Source organism: Procambarus clarkii, unplaced genomic scaffold, assembly GCF_040958095.1.
Source record: "Procambarus clarkii isolate CNS0578487 unplaced genomic scaffold, FALCON_Pclarkii_2.0 HiC_scaffold_127, whole genome shotgun sequence".
Taxonomy (NCBI): domain Eukaryota; kingdom Metazoa; phylum Arthropoda; class Malacostraca; order Decapoda; family Cambaridae; genus Procambarus; species Procambarus clarkii.
Window position 1 is genome coordinate 1,566,452 of NW_027189160.1, and position 16,081 is coordinate 1,582,532.

Below are 16,081 nucleotides of genomic sequence, written 5' to 3' on the forward strand. Positions count from 1 at the left end.
GATTTCAGCAAGCTGTCGTACTCTTCTAATTTAATATTGTTGAAAGATGGCAAACATCTTAGAAAGTAGGTCAGCCTGGGGAGGGACAAGCATCTAGTGATGAGGTAAAGTGCATCATGAGCATCGATGTCTTCAATCCTCTCGTTCATCCTCTTCAGGTCAGTGATCGTCTTACCAAGGACCCCGTCGATGGCATTCCTTCCAAGAGGAGCACCTAGGAGTGTGCTGTCCTCAGGGTTGGTTGTATGAATGTCAGGCAAAACAACCTTTATTTGCTCTATTATGTGCTGGTTGGTGGAGGTTATTTCGCACTTGGAAGGGTTCAGGGTGAGGCCTAGGCTTGCTCCTTGCTCCTGAATTAGTCTTATGTCGTCCAAGAGTGAGGCTGGGGAGCCAGCTAGTGTACCATCGTCCAAAAACCAAATGTTGAGCTCACTGGACAGGTTATCGGTGACTTCCTTGATAACTAGACAGAAAAGAAAAGGAGCAAGGGGGTCACCCTGTTGGACACCTTCTTGTGATTCAATTTCATGTTCCCCAAAAAGCAGAGTTAGATTCTTGCTGTAGCATGAGTTTACAAACGGGTAGAGGGAAGGCAAAAGGCGATGAACTGCACTGAGTACTGCATCCCTTCTAACCAGATTGAAAGCATTTTTGAAGTCCAGCTTTATCAGGGCTTTTTCATTCGTAATGTTGGCAATGTAGGCTCTAGCTGCATGAGCCGCTGCCTCACACCCTTGGGGAATGCCAAACAGAAGCTGTTTTGGCTTCAGCATGTCGGCTGCTGCCTGACTAACTGCTCTAGCAGCAGCCTTAGCGACGAGACGCCGGAGTGAATTGCCCACAGCTATCGGTCTGATTCCTCCATCTTTTTTCCTCAGGGCACAGAGGGTAGCGCCAAAAAAGAGAGGCCGTATGGTCTCTGGTATGTTGCCAGCTAGACATGTGTTGGCGAATCTAGTTAGTTCCACCAGGAGGCTCTGTGCAATGTCTCCCAGTGCAGGGTTGAGCATTTGTTTGATGTGGTTGGGTCTTAGTCCTGTGAACCCACCTGCTGATCCTGGTGGGAAGGATAAAGCTGCTTTATGCACCATGGATTCGAGCACACACAGGGGTTCTGCTCTGGTGACACCGACTAGGGGGACACTGTCGTCACGAGGAGCTCTGGGTGGGTGTTTTTCCCTCAGGGCTTGTGCTGTATCGGCATCCCTGGTGGCAACTGTGTCTTCACTGGTGATGACTCTGATCGCCCCTATTGTGTTGCCTTCTTCTATTTTCTTGCTGACTGTTGCTCTGATTTTGGATGCCTCGGTTCTGCTGTTGATACCTTTCCTGCGGTGGGTGTTTTTGGCACGGGTGGGGAGGGATGCCTGGTTGTCCTCTCTAGGAAAACTATTTATAGCCATAATGACTGAGGAAGCTAGTGATTTGTCTCTCCTTGCAGGGACAGCTAGGCATATGTTTCCAAACATGAGAAGGTTGCGCCATGCTTGGATGGTTCCGGGGGAGTCATTGATCTTTTTCAAGAGGCTGGATAGTTTGGCTGCTGCCTGGGGGCCGGGCAGCTTTGGGGATGTGCTGCAAGGTTCCAACCGATGTTGCTTTGATGGCTTCTAGTAGATTCTCAGTCGAAATGAAGCTGTTGGAGGTGTTTTCCCTGACTGCTGGAGCGGGGCCTTGATTGATACCCTCTTTGGGAGGGCGCCACATACCCGGACAATCGGTTCCGTTGTGAGCATGCTTGCGCACATCTCCGTTTCGCTTGAGTCTCCACACCTTGTCACACACTTGGCATGTGCCATACCTGTCGTCGCTTGATGGCTCCTCTGGCTGAGAGAAGCCTGGCTGTCAGTCGTGACCTGCGACGTCGGCAGGCGCTGGGCGAGCGCTGGGCGGGCGCTGGGTGGGTGTTGGGCGGGCGCTGGGCGGGCGCCGGGCGGGGGCTGGGCGGGCGCCGGGCGGGGGCTGGGCGGGCGCCGGGCGGGGGCCGGGCGGAAGTAGCGTGAGGGGGTGGACACAGGGAGGTAGCGGTCGCGGTTGGGGTGGGGCAGGGGGAGAGGGTGACTCTTGGGTTGGGTGACGGTACACACTAGCGGGTATGGGGAGGGGGGGGGGGTCAGAGGGGTGACACTAACATGTTTGTATAATTTCGTGATATATCACTGCACAATATAATCTGGTTCACTATGGACTCGATGCACTTAAAACATGATATCTGTTTCCCGGGAGCCGAGGTATCTATTATTCAGGGATATTTTCATAAACACTTACACACTGGTCACCCCCCTCGACTGACCGCACAACAACACCCCATCCCCCACCCCCCACACCTGCCACCATAACCGAGGGAGCCCCTCAGGGCGCCCTTGTTGGCCCTCACTGCAGTTCAAACGATTCCACACTGCCAATCCACTTGTTTGATTGTTTTGGGTTGCGATAGTTCACCCTGGACACTTCCCGCCACTCTCACACCTTCCCAGGATGTTCACACTGCACACTGTTGAGTCTGGGCCCCGTGGGGTCAGGATGTCACAAGATAATGGCACATAGCTGGCAGACCCTCCTCCCAGCGTCCGTTCCCTGTGGCGAACACAGGGAATATATATAAATATATATATATATATATATATATATATATATATATATATATATATATATATATATATATATATATATATGTCGTACCTAGTAGCCAGAACTCACTTCTCAGCCTACTATTCAAGGCCCGATTTGCCTAATAAGCCAAGTTTTCCTGAAATTATATATTTACTATAATATTTTTCTTATGAAATGATAAAGCAACCTTTTTCTCTATGTATGAGGTCAATTTTTTTTATTGGAGTTAAAATTAACGTAGATATATGACCGAACCTAACCAACCCTACCTAACCTAACCTAACCTATCTTATAGGTTAAGTTAGGTTAGGTTAGGTATGTAGGTTAGGTAGTCGAAAAACAATTAATTCATGAAACTTGGCTTATTAGGCAAATCGGGCATTGCATAGTAGGCCTTGGAAGTGCGTTCTGGCTACTAGGTATCGACATATAAATATATATATACTATATATATATATATAATATATATATAATATATATTATATATATATATATATATATATATGCTTATATATATATATATATATATAACGACATATATAAAACGACATATATATATATATATATAATATATATATTATATATATATATATATATATATATATAACGACATATATAAAACGACATATATAATATATATATATATATATATATATATATATATATATATATATATATATTATATATATATATATATATATGTATATATATATTTATATATATATATATATATTTATTATTATATATATATATATATAATATATATATATAATAATATATTAATATATATATATATATATATATATATATATATATATATTATATATATATATATATATATAATATATTAAATATATATATATATGTCGTACCTAGTAGCCAGAACTCACTTCTCAGCCTACTATGCAAGGCTTGATTTGCCTAATAAGCCTAGTTTTCATGAATTAATGTTTTTTCGACTACCTAACCTACCTAACCTAACCTAACCTAACGTTTTCGGCTACCTAACCTATAAAGATAGGTTAGGTTAGGTTAGGTAGGGTTGGTTAGGTTCGGTCATATATCTACGTTAACTTTAACTCCAATAAAAAAAATTGACCTCAAACATAATGAAATGGGTAGCTTTATCATTTCATGAGAAAAAATTAGAGAAAATATATTAATTCAGTAAAACTTGGCTTATTAGGCAAATCGGGCCTTGCATAGTAGGCTGAGAAGTGAGTTCTGGCTACTAGGTACGACATATATATATATATATATATATATATAATATATAATATATATTATATATATATATATATATATAATATATATATATATATATGCGAACAAGCCTGAATGGTCCCCAGGACAATATGCAACTGAAAACTCACACCCCAGAAGTGACTCGAACCCATACTCCCAGAAGCAAGGCAACTGGTATGTACAAGACGCCTTAATCCACTTGACCATCACGACCGGACAAAATGAGGTGATAGCCGAGGCTATTTGAACCACCCCACCGCCGGCACTCGGATAGTTATCTTGGGCATAGCATTTTACCAAATCACCTCATTCTTTGGGGCACACGTGAGGAACACAAATGCGAACAAGCCTGAATGGTCCCCAGGACAATATGCAACTGAAAACTCACACCCCAGAAGTGACTCGAACCCATACTCCCAGAAGCAACGCAACTGGTATGTACAAGACGCCTTAATCCACTTGACCATCACGACCGGACAAAATGAGGTGATAGCCGAGGCTATTTGAAACCACCCCACCGCCGGCACTCGGATAGTTATCTTGGGCATAGCATTTTACCAAATCACCTCATTCTTTGGGGCACACGTGAGGAACACAAATGCGAACAAGCCTGAATGGTCCCCAGGACAATATGCAACTGAAAACTCACACCCCAGAAGTGACTCGAACCCATACTCCCAGAAGCAACGCAACTGGTATGTACAAGACGCCTTAATCCACTTGACCATCACGACCCAAAATGAGGTGATAGCCGAGGCTATTTGAACCACCCCACCGCCGGCACTCGGATAGTTATCTTGGGCATAGCATTTTACCAAATCACCTCATTCTTTGGGGCACACGTGAGGAACACAAATGCGAACAAGCCTGAATGGTCCCCAGGACAATATGCAACTGAAAACTCACACCCCAGAAGTGACTCGAACCCATACTCCCAGAAGCAACGCAACTGGTATGTACAAGACGCCTTAATCCACTTGACCATCACGACTGGACAAAATGAGGTGATAGCCGAGGCTATTTGAACCACCCCACCGCCGGCACTCGGATAGTTATCTTGGGCATAGCATTTTACCAAATCACCTCATTCTTTGGGGCACACGTGAGGAACACAAATGCGAACAAGCCTGAATGGTCCCCAGGACAATATGCAACTGAAAACTCACACCCCAGAAGTGACTCGAACCCATACTCCCAGAAGCAACGCAACTGGTATGTACAAGACGCCTTAATCCACTTGACCATCATGACCGGACAAAATGAGGTGATAGCCGAGGCTATTTGAACCACCCCACCGCCGGCACTCGGATAGTTATCTTGGGCATAGCATTTTACCAAATCACCTCATTCTTTGGGGCACACGTGAGGAACACAAATGCGAACAAGCCTGAATGGTCCCCAGGACAATATGCAACTGAAAACTCACACCCCAGAAGTGACTCGAACCCATACTCCCAGAAGCAACGCAACTGGTATGTACAAGAGCCTTAATCCACTTGACCATCACGACCGGACAAAATGAGGTGATAGCCGAGGCTATTTGAACCACCCCACCGCCGGCACTCGGATAGTTATCTTGGGCATAGCATTTTACCAAATCACCTCATTCTTTGGGGCACGCGTGAGGAACACAATGCGAACAAGCCTGAATGGTCCCCAGGACAATATGCAACTGAAAACTCACACCCCAGAAGTGACTCGAACCCATACTCCCAGAAGCAACGCAACTGGTATGTACAAGACGCCTTAATCCACTTGACCATCACGACCGGACAAAATGAGGTGATAGCCGAGGCTATTTGAACCACCCCACCGCCAGCACTCGGATAGTTATCTTGGGCATAGCATTTTACCAAATCACCTCATTCTTTGGGGCACACGTGAGGAACACAAATGCGAACAAGCCTGAATGGTCCCCAATAGCCCTCGCCTCTCGCCTCATTTTGTCCGGTCGTGATGGTCAAGTGGATTAAGGCGTCTTGTACATACCAGTTGCGTTGCTTCTGGGAGTATGGGCTTCGAGTCACTTCTGGGGTGTAAGTTTTCAGTTGCATATTGTCCTAAGGACCATTCAGGCTTGTTCGCATTTGTGTTCCTCACGTGTGCCCCAAAGAATGAGGTGATTTGGTAAAATGCTATGCCCAAGATAACTATCCGAGTGCCGGCGGTGGGGTGGTTCAAATAGCCTCGGCTATCACCTCATTTTGTCCGGTCGTGATGGTCAAGTGGATTAAGGCGTCTTGTACATACCAGTTGCGTTGCTTCTGGGAGTATGGGTTCGAGTCACTTCTGGGGTGTGAGTTTTCAGTTGCATATTGTCCTGGGGGACCATTCAGGCTTGTTCGCATTTGTGTTCCTCACGTGTGCCCCAAAGAATGAGGTGATTTGGTAAAATGCTATGCCCAAGATAACTATCCGAGTGCCGGCGGTGGGGTGGTTCAAATAGCCTCGGCTATCACCTCATTTTGTCCGGTCGTGATGGTCAAGTGGATTAAGGCGTCTTTGTACGTACCAGTTGCGTTGCTTCTGGGAGTATGGGTTCGAGTCACTTCTGGGGTGTGAGTTTTCAGTTATATATATATATATATATATATATATATATATATATATATATATATATATATATATACTATATATTTTCTTAGCATCAGGGCTTAATTGAAATAGGAGTTCTCCAAAACTCATTTTCGTACTTTTAAGGTGAAGAAAAGAAGTGATTTACAATAGAGTGTATTACACTTATTTGTATAATTTGCACGACGTTTCGAAACCTCCATGGTTCATTCTCAAGTGAACAGATCTTACAATACTAGTTGATTTTATACCCGCATTAGGTCAGGTGATAATACAATGAAGGTGAAAACATGGGGGGATACATAAGGGATAAACATAGGGGCTGCAGAAGGCTTATTGGCCCATACGAGGCATCTCCTATCTAAACACAAAGATTAATCCAGTGTAATTGGCCTGTTATGTTGGACATTGTCTTCTGTGTTGGCATCGATATGTTCTTGTCTTGTCCTACTCTCATGGTGGGTAGAGTAAATAGTTCCGTGATTTGGGTGTTCATGGTAGGTCGCTCTATTCTTATGTGAATTGCCTCAAGAATTTGTAATCTTCTTGAATCTTGGGTTTTGTCTATTATGCAAGTATTCTTGTTCAACATTTCTCTTGTTAGAGTAATGTCATGGGCTTGTCTCATGTGATTCCTAGGGGCACCAGATTGTAGATGGCATGTCTAACGCCTCGTCAGCTTGGTCGACGTCATACCTATGTACTTACATTGAAGGTTACATCCTTCGTGGGGGCAAGTGTACATGTATACAACGCTTGACTGCTGTAGAGGGTTCTCCGTCGGCTTCGGGCTGTTTTTGATAAGGAGTTCGGAAGTCTTCTTGGTTTTGTAGAATATTATCAGGTTTATGTTTTGGTTAGGAGTAGTGCTTTTTACTCCTTTACGGATTATTTCTTTCATTATTCTTTCCTCTTTTATATGTTCACTGTGCATGGTTGATTGTAATATAATTTTATTGGGGGTGTTGTGGTTTCTGTTCTAGGTTCTGAATTATACCAACGGTCCAAGTGTCTTCTTATAGCAACGTTTATTTCGCTGAATGGCAGACTGTTTATTTTCACTATTTTCATGTGTAAATCGGAGTACTGACTCTCTCTCTAGGTGTCTTTTTAGGTCAATTAGTTCATCTGAGTCTTTTACTATTACGAATATGTCATCTACATAACGGCAGTATCAGCCAATAATCTATAATCTAGATTATTGGCTATAATAAAATAAAACTATAATCAGCCAAATACCAACCCCAACTTATCACCTGGCAAAGAAACTCAATGAACTCCTAACTCCATACACTCCCAGTAAGTTTAGTCTACAATCATCAGCCGATTTCCTAGAATTGATCAAATCTACCCAGCCCAATGGAATCATCGCTTCCCTGGACGTTGAATCCCTTTTTACCAACGTCCCAGTCGACACAACCATAGGAATGATACTGGACAGAGTATACAGAGACGAGAGCACCCCCAAATTAGACATACCTGAGCCACACTTGAAAAGTCTTCTCGAAGCATGTACAAAGGAAGCCCCTTTCATCAGTCCACAAGGAGACATGTATTTACAAATAGACGGAGTAGCAAAGGGCTCCCCCTTAGGAGTTTTATTTGCTAATTTTTATATGGGAACCATCGAAGATAGGGTCTTCAGTAGCAGACAAAAACCAACTGTATACTGCCGTTATGTAGATGACATATTCGTAATAGTAAAAGACTCAGATGAACTAATTGACCTAAAAAGACACCTAGAGAGAGAGTCAGTACTCCGATTTACACATGAAAATAGTGAAAATAACAGTCTGCCATTCTTGGATATACTAATAACAAAAACAGGAACCTCTTTAAGCACCAACGTATATACCAAGCCCACCAACATAGGATTATGCCTGAACGGTAGAAGTGAGTGCCCCCAAAGATACAAAGCTAGTGTTCTCAATGCTTATATTCGTCGAGCGCTTACCCACTGCTCTGAATGGAGCAACGTGAGTAGAGAGTTTGAAAGAGTAACTCAGGTATTGGTGAACAACGGATATAGCAACGCTGAAATAAACGCTGCTATAAGAAGACACTTGGACCGTTGGTATAATTCAGAACCTAGAACAGAAACCACAACACCCCCAATAAAATTATATTACAAATCAACCATGCACAGTGAACATATAAAAGAGGAAGAATAATGAAAGAAATAATCCGTAAAGGAGTAAAAAGCACTACTCCTAACCAAAACATAAACCTGATAATATTCTACAAAACCAAGAAGACTTCCGAACTCCTTATCAAAAACAGCCCGAAGCCGACGGAGAACCCTCTACAGCAGTCAAGCGTTGTATACATGTACACTTGCCCCCACGAAGGATGTAACCTTCAATGTAAGTACATAGGTATGACGTCGACCAAGCTGACGAGGCGTTTGACATGCCATCTTCAATCTGGTGCCCCTAGGAATCACATGAGACAAGCCCATGACATTACTCTAACAAGAGAAATGTTGAACAAGAATACTTGCATAATAGACAATACCCAAGATTCAAGAAGATTACAAATTCTTGAGGCAATTCACATAAGAATAGAGCGACCTACCATGAACACCCAAATCACGGAACTATTTACTCTACCCACCATGAGAGTAAGGACAAGACAAGAACATATCGATGCCAACACAGAAGACAATGTCCAACATAACAGGCCAATTACACTGGATTAATCTTTGTGTTTGGATAGGAGATGCCTCGTATGGGCCAATAAGCCTTATGCAGCCCCTATGTTTATCCCTTATGTATCCCCCCATGTTTTTCACCTTCATTGTATTATCACCTGACCTAATGCGGGTATAAAATCAACTAGTATTGTAAGATCTGTTCACTTGAGAATGAACCATGGAGGTTCGAAACGTCGTGCAAATTATACAAATAAGTGTAATACACTCTATAGTAAATCACTTCTTTTCTTCACCTTAAAAGTACGAAAATGAGTTTTGGAGAACTCCTATTCCAATTAAGCCCTGATGCTAAGAAAATAGTTAGAGGGATAGAAGCCCTAAACCAAAAATAATAAATACAGAATATGCGGTCATATTCAATGAAATATATATATATATATATATATATATATATATATATATATATATATATATATATATATATATATATATATATATATATATATATATATATATATATGTCGTACCTAGTAGCCAGAATGCACTTCTCAGCCTACTAAGCAAGGCCCGATTTGCCTAATAAGCCAAGTTTTCATGAATTAATGTTTTTTCGACTACCTAACCTACCTAACCTAACTTTTTTGGCTACCTAACCTAACCTAACCTATAAAGATAGGTTAGGTTAGGTAGGGTTGGTTAGGTTCGGTCATATATCTACGTTAATTTTAACTCCAATAAACAAAAATGACCTTATACATATTGAAATAGGTAGCTTTATCATTTCGTAAGAAAAAAATTTGTGAAAATATATTAGTTCAGGAAAACTTAGCTTATTAGACAAATCGGGCCTTGCATAGTAGGCAGAGAAGTGCGTTCCGGCTACTAGGTACGACATATATATATATATGTCGTACCTAGTAGCCAGAACTCACTTCTCAGCCTACTATTCAAGGCCCGATTTGCCTAATAAGCCAAGTTTTCCTGAATTAATATATTTACTATAATTTTTTTCTTATGAAATGATAAAGCAACCCTTTTCTCTATGTATGAGGTAAATTTTTTGTTATTGGAGTTAAAATTAACGTAGATATATGACCGAACCTAACCAACCCTACCTAACCTAACCTAACCTATATTTATAGGTAATGTTAGGTTAGGTAGCCAAAAAAAGCTAGGTTAGGTTAGGTTAGGTAGGTTAGGTAGACGAAAAAACATTAATTCATGAAAACTTGGCTTATTAGGCAAATCGGGCCTTGAATAGTAGGCTGAGAAGTGAGTTCTGGCTATTAGGTACGACATATATATATATATATATATATATATATATATATATATATATATATATATATATATATATATATATATATATATATATATATATATATATATATATATATATATATATATATATGTATATATATGTCGTACCTAGTAGCCAGAACGCACTTTTTGGCCTACTATGCAAGGCCCAATTTGCCTAATAAGCCAAGATTTCATGAATTAATTGTTTTTCGACTACCTAACCTACCTAACCTAACCTAACCTAGCTTTTTCGGCTACCTAACCTAACCTAACCTATAAAGATAGGTTAGGTAGGGTTGGTTAGGTTCGGTCATATATCTACGTTAATTTTAACTAAAATAAAAAAAAATTGGCCTCATACATAATGAAATGGGTAGCTTTATCATTTCATAAGAAAAAAATTTGAGAAAATATATTAATTCAGGAAAACTTGGCTTATTAGGCAAATCGGGCCTTGCATAGTAGGCCAAAAAGTGCGTTCTGGCTACTAGGTACGACATATATATATATATATATATATATATATATATATATATATATATATATATATATATATATATATATATATATATATATATGTCGTACCTAGTAGCCAGAACTCACTTCTCAGCCTACTATTCAAGGCCCGATTTGCCTAATAAGCCAAGTTTTCCTGAATTAATATATTTACTATAATTTTTTTTCTTATGAAATGATAAAGCAACCCTTTTCTCTATGTATGAGGTCAATTTTTTTTATTGGAGTTAAAATTAACGTAGATATATGACCGAACCTAACCAACCCTACCTAACCTAACCTAACCTATATTTATAGGTAAGGTTAGGTTAGGTAGCCAAAAAAAAGCTAGGTTAGGTTAGGTTAGGTAGGTTAGGTAGACGAAAAAAGATTAATTCATGAAAACTTGGCTTATTAGGCAAATCGGGCCTTGAATAGTAGGCTGAGAAGTGCGTTCTGGCTATTAGGTACGACATATATATATATATATATATATATGTCGTACCTAGTAGCCAGAACGTACTTCTCAGCCTACTATGCAAGGCCCGATTTGCCTAATAAGCCATGTTTTCCTGAATTAATATATTTACTCAAATTTTTTTCTTATGAAATGATAAAGCTACCCGTTTAATTACGTATGAGGTCAATTTTTTTTTATTGGAGTTAAAATTAATATAGGTTAAAATTAACATAGGTTCGGTCATATATCGGTAGATATATGACCGAACCTAACCAACCCTACCTAACCTAACCTAACCTATCTTTATAGGTTAGGTTTGGTTAGGTAGCCCAAAAAAGTAGGTTAGGTTAGGTAGTCGAAAAACAAATAATTCAGGAAAACTTGGCTTATTAGGCAAATTGGGCCTTGCATAGTAGGCTGAGAAGTGCGTTCTGGCTACTAGGTACGACATATATATATATATATTTATATATATATTTATATATATATATATATATATATATATATATATATATATATATATATATATATATATATATATATATATATATATATATATATATTTTGTGACGATAATCTCCTTCAAGAGAGATTGAGCCTGCTCTTCCCTCCTAAGTTCGTCGCTATACATCCCTATGCAACTAATATGGAAGAAATATCCAACAAATACAACTCCAAGGTTTGCCAGAGAGCAGACGTATTCAGCACCAGGAACACCTGCTCCCCCCCTCCGCCACTCGAACCACCAAACTACCTGTCCGTCGCCTGCTCATCGCTGATTGGCTGGCGCTCAGTCGCACCTGCTCCCTACCCACCACACTAGTTGATGTCTGGGGCCACCACGACCTAGAGACCTCAGAATATCCAGTGCTTTCAACAAGTTAACACGCCTCGTTGGTAGACTAAGCTCTGGGTTATGTGTACTAAGAGAGGTGGCAGCTTAAAGCCAATATTCCTGCATTCATTTTTTGCATTGTAAATTATTCACTTGTTATTACTCACTTGTCTTAACGTAACTTTTCATTTTGCCATTTGATTATTCTTATTATTTTGATTGATTGATTTTATGATACGAATTTTATGTCCATTTTATTCATGTTTTGCTTTTCTAACGTAATTAAAATCTCATTGTTAAATTTACTTGTGTTTTGTGTGTCTTCCCATTACCTTACCACAGACGAAGTTCCAGATTTTCTCTTTTTTGTTTCTATATGTGACGAGGCCATACCCCTAGCTTTTGAAACAGCCGAACACCAACGCGTTACCGTCAAAATATATATATATATATATATATATATATATATATATATATATATATATATATATATATATATATATATATATATATATATATAAATATATATATATATATATATATATATATGTCGTACCTAGTAGCCAGAACGCACTTCTCAGCCTACTATGCAAGGCCCGATTTGCCTAATAAGCCAAGTTTTCCTGAATTAATATATTTTCTCTATTTTTTTCCTTATGAAATGATAAAGCTACCCATTTCATTTCATATGAGGTCAATTTTTTTTAATTGGAGTTAAAATTAACGTAGATATATGATCGAACCTAACCAACCCTACCTAACCTAACCTAACCTATCTTTATAGGTTAGGTTAGGTTAGGTAGCCGAAAAAGTTAGGTTAGGTTAGGTTAGGTAGGTTAGGTAGTCGAAAAATAATTAATTCATGAAAACTTGGCTTATTAGGCAAATCGGGCCTTGCATAGTAGGCAGAGAAGTGCGTTCTGGCTACTAGGTACGACATATATATATATATATATATATATATATGTCGTACCTAGTAGCCAGAATGCACTTCTCAGCCTACTATGCAAGGCCCGATTTGCCTAATAAGCCAAGTTTTCCTGAATTAATATATTTTCTCTAATTTTTTTCTTATGAAATGATAAAGCTACCCATTTCATTATGTATGAGGTCAATTTTTTTTTATTGGAGTTAAAATTAACGTAGATATAGGACCGAACCTAACCAACCCTACCTAACCTAACCTAACCTATCTTTATAGATTAGGTTAGGGTAGGTAGCCGAAAAAGTTAGGTTAGGTTAGGTTAGGTAGGTTAGGTAGTTGAAAAACAATTAATTCATGAAAACTTGGCTTATTAGGCAAATTAGGCCTTGAATATTAGGCTGAGAAGTGCGTTCTGGCTACTAGGTACGACATATATATATATATATATATATATATATATATATATATATATATATGTCGTACCTAGTAGCCAGAACGCACTTCTCGGCCTACTATGCAAGGCCCGATTTGCCTAATAGGCCGAGGGATTTTCTTTATTTTCAATCATTTTTTTCCAAATAGTTTATTTGAATTATTATTATTATTTTATATTAAGACCATAATTTATTGACCTAGTTGTGTTAGTTTAGATATGGTTAGGATAGGGTAGGTTAGGTTAGGTAGGGTTGGTTAGGTTCGGTCATATATCTACGTTAGTTTTAACTCAAATTTAAACAAATTAACTTATTAACCTATTACATAATGAAATGAACAGATAATAATAATATTTAAAATAAACCAATAGGAAACAATTTATTGAAAATAAATAAAATCACTTGGCTTATTAGGCAAATCGGACTCTTCATAGTAGGCCGAGAAGTGCGTTCTGGCTACTAGGTACGACATATATATATTTAATATTGAATATGACCGAAAGGGGTAAGATTAAGCATTTTAACACGAATCTTCTCAACATTTCTTACGTTTGTATTCACTGTCGAGGGTAATTGAAAAATTAACTCTACAAAATTCATTCTTTATTTCTGGTCTGACGCCTGAACGTGTTTCATAATGTTTCGTACATTTCCAAAGACTAGTTTGCACATAAAATATATCATACTTATACTCGTTTTGGGTGAGGTGACAGAGATATGCCAGAACACGAATCAATGGGTATGAAAACATTAGAATGGAAGTAACTGCAGAGGCCCTATTGGCCCATACTTCCTCTTGCTGCTTCTATGTTGGTTCGGGGTCTTAAAGTGGGTAGAATATAGTTCTGCATTAATTGGCTGTTGATTGCTGGTGTTGACTTTTTGATATGTTGTGCCTCACTGAGGTCGAGCCTCCTGCTATCGCTGTATTTATCGATGATTTCTGTGTTGCTTGTTAAGATTTCTTTGGTGATGGTCTGGTTGTGAGAAGAAATTATATTCTCCTTGATGGAGCCCTGTTGTTTGTGCATAGTTAATCGCCTAGAAAGAGGCGTTGTTGTCTTACTTATTTACTGAGTTCCTTGGGGCTTACACTCCCCAAGAGGGCATGTGAAGGCATAGACGACGTTGGTTTCCTTCAGGGCGTTCTGTTTGGTGTCAGGGGAGTTTTTCATGAGTAGATTGGCCGTTTTTTTGTTTTTGTAGTAAATTGTCAATTGTATTTTCAGATTTTTGTCTGTAGGGATAACATTCCTATCAATAATGTCTTTCAGGACACTTTCCTCCATTTTATGAGCCGTCGAAAAGAAGTTCCTGTAAAACAGTCTAATAGGGGGTAAATTAACACAACACTTGTAACCCCCTATTAGACTGTTTTACAGGAACAGAAGAATACAGTTAAGGATTGACGCCTAGTCAATCCTCCCCGGCCAGGAAACGAACCCGGCCCTAATTGATCGTGAAGCGATTGGCAAGTGTATTACCACTGTGCCAGGGGGATTGCATACACATCACAAATAAGTATTGCAGCTGGAAAGTTGTTTACATATATCTCTAAAATATGACTTCACTTAATAAGCAAGTTACAGCTCATTACATTTGATATAATCTGTTCGCGAGGGCTTTTTATTCCCTAAATAATTACTGTTCCTTTTTCTTTTGAAACACACACACACATCCCCAGGATGCAATAAACAACATCTGTCTAATCAGTTACTTATTTTGCTGCTAGATGAACAGAGGTATCAGTTGAAAGAAAGTCTGCCCAGTTGTTGGTCTCGACCAGGAATCGAGCCAGGGTCCCTGGACTGTGAGTCACGAACGCTGACCACTCGGCAAGGAGACCATGTTTATTTCAGAAGAGGGTTTTGTGTGTTGAATTGAATGAGTGATGTTGGTTGATGTCGGTGTGTGGGTGGGTCTGCTGGGCTGGTGGTTGTGTGCGTGCGTGCGTGCGCATGTGATTACTTGTCCCTCTGCGTGTTTATTCGATTTCTAAAAGTTGGAGGCCACAACCAGGAGGAGACGCCGTGTGTGAACTGATGAGCTACAACCCGTACACGGCGGACCCAAACATGGTCTCGGCGCCTGGCTGGGGCCACTTCACCGTCCGTTTTCCCAAGTTGGTGAGCTGAGCATTAATTTTAATGAAGTGGTATTAACAATAAAATAAACACACAGTTATCATTATCCATTACGCAGCTCATTATCCTTTTTAGATAGTACTTATAGTAATGCGGTGTACTATCGTGCATATATTGACGTAATGGACAATTTGAATGTAGAACTTGGTACCTTAGAATTTGGACAAAACGGAAAAGGTTTTGAATTTATGTTGAAAAATAAAATCTAACCTAACCTCACCTTCTTTGGCCTAACACACGCTATCTGAGGCCTAAGGTCGTACATATATGTGCTATACTTGACCTAAGAGTAATATAGTTTGGTTATAAGATTTATTATTCTTGCATCTATAGATATAAGATTCAAATAAATAAATCAAGTCAAAGTATTTTAGTCATGTAGAATTCAAACCTAATTT

General features: G+C 39.5%; 1 long non-coding RNA gene across 1 annotated transcript in view; it reads left to right on the forward strand.

The window, feature by feature from the left end:
* The window catches only part of LOC138360884 (uncharacterized), a 35,250-nt gene extending 19,585 nt beyond the window's left edge, over window positions 1-15,665 (forward strand). The window contains exon 3 of the long non-coding RNA XR_011226699.1: window positions 15,559-15,665. This is a non-coding gene — a long non-coding RNA (uncharacterized lncRNA). The remainder of the gene's footprint in view (window positions 1-15,558) is intronic.
* The last annotated feature ends 416 nt before the right edge of the window (window positions 15,666-16,081 follow it).